Genomic DNA, 2005 nt, shown 5'->3' with positions numbered 1-2005 from the left:
TGTCCACTAAAAATTCATATATTGAAGCTTTAGGCCCCAGTACCCCAGTTTAGGGCTATAGTATTTGAAAATAGGGATTGTAAGAAGTGATTAAATTAAAATATATGATTACTGTGGGCTATAATCCAGCCTGACGGGTGTCCTCATAAAAAGAGATTACTGCTCTGGCAGAGGCCAATCAAGCCACTCTGGGTCATCAGTGGAGGTCATAAGTAGGGTTGGAGGGATGCAAATAAAATGGGCCTAAACCTGAAGAACCTGTCCAGCCTGCTGAACATCATGTAGGAGGAATCAAACGGTTACAGCTCTATCAAAGGCCTTCCACCACAACTTCAACAAGGCTGACCACTTCTACCTGGGATCATTGCTCGTGATACTGCTCCACCAGCAGACCTTTTGCCGAGCAAGGCCTAGTGTGTCACCACACTCCACCTGCTCTGGGAGATTTACCATGCCCAGTTGCACGTCGCCATTTGCCAGTCAGCTTTAGTACCTGCTCAGCCTCACTCTGCAGCTATCTAGCGGCCAGGAACCTGACTCATCACAACTCTCATGATTTCTTACCTCCCATTACAACATCAGAAACTTTTTTATTCCTAGTTCATGCTGGAACCTCCAGGGCAACTCTTCAGAAAGATCCCTCATCAGATTGCATCAATGGATATTGGAAACATGAACTAGTGCAACTAGTGGACTTCAAGTTACCCTTGAGTGAATACCAGTCTGAGATGCTGACCTGGAGTAAAACTACCTCCCCTAGTATTCTCAGTGACCCATACTCAGATTCTTATAATTCTGCATTTGAAAATTCAGTTGCTTAACAGATCACAGAAGCTTCAGTTAGTGGACCAAAACCATCTATTGAAAACCATTTTCAGCCGGTTATTCATCCACCACCTCCCCTATATATAGGTGAGGATTAACTGACTTGACTATATCTGACAAAGTTCCACCACACAGTTCAGTGGGATAAGTCTAGGTGTGAGAAGCCTACCACTGGTATGGAGATGAGTGAATAATGGTAAAAGCCTACAAAAGCCCCTTGTCTGCTCCTCAACAAACATGTATACTTAGTGAATGATAAAAACCCCAATTGCGGTTACCATGATGGCCTCACTCCATCTAAGCTTCCTGATTTATTGGAGAACACCACTCCAGTCACTGTTAGAAACATTACTGAAATTAATGAAGTGAAGTCAAATCACCAAGTATTTTTCTGTCCTGGTCAAGATGGGTATGTCCTTACATTCACTGGAAGTTAACAATTGACTAACTACAACTGCTGATGTGTCTTTTGCATGGATTCACCTTTATATATCAAATGGCATCTCTACTTTTGAACAAATTAAGGATTCATATATGCAGAATTGCTTGTTGTGTCTCATGTGTGCTTTCTCTAGTCCTTGATCTATAACAAAATCATTCATGTAGTTCATAAGCAGAACTTGCTTATGAAAGTACAGGCATTCTGTATTAAATTCAGTAGACTATGAGAATCTAGTACTCTTTCTGGTTACTGAAGCCATTAGATATTGGGGAAGCATTTTTGGAGACAAAAATGTCAAAATAATACCTCATCAGAACCAGCCTATTTATTATTTAGCTATATTTGATTTCCTTTTTGAAACTGTTGGCTTAATGCATATGAAGAACACATTATCTACTTCAACTAAGTTTTGCATTCCTGGATGGCTTTTCCTATAGGAATTCCCTGTAGATGGATTTTTGCTAAGAACTTGGGAAAATGTCTTTTAGGTATCTTTGCTGATAGCTATCCACAGGATGAATGGTTTTCCCAAAAACGTTATTGTGAAATAGATGAGTTTTGTCATTTTTCATGGAAGAACAAAGTGCCTGCTTTGCTTAAAGAACAAGTTACAGACTTCTGTTCAGGAATCTGGTTTTCCCAAGGTTCCAACGTTTAAAACTTTAATGAGATTTAGTGACAACATTTAGAATTTGTGATACTGACCTTGAGGGGAAAGCGACTGAGTGTTTTTAAATC

The 2005-nt window shown here is 40.0% G+C and overlaps 1 pseudogene; it reads left to right on the top strand.

The window, feature by feature from the left end:
* Window positions 1–237: 237 nt before the first annotated feature.
* On the top strand, window positions 238–1570 carry LOC100358559 (CCR4-NOT transcription complex subunit 11 pseudogene; annotated as a pseudogene).
* The last annotated feature ends 435 nt before the right edge of the window (window positions 1571–2005 follow it).

This window comes from Oryctolagus cuniculus, chromosome X, assembly GCF_051225735.1.
Source record: "Oryctolagus cuniculus isolate XC-2025 breed Fujian yellow rabbit chromosome X, ASM5122573v1, whole genome shotgun sequence".
In the NCBI taxonomy this organism is placed as follows: Eukaryota; Metazoa; Chordata; class Mammalia; order Lagomorpha; family Leporidae; genus Oryctolagus; species Oryctolagus cuniculus.
Note: the sequence above shows the minus strand (reverse complement) of the source record. Positions and strands in the feature narration are given on the sequence as shown.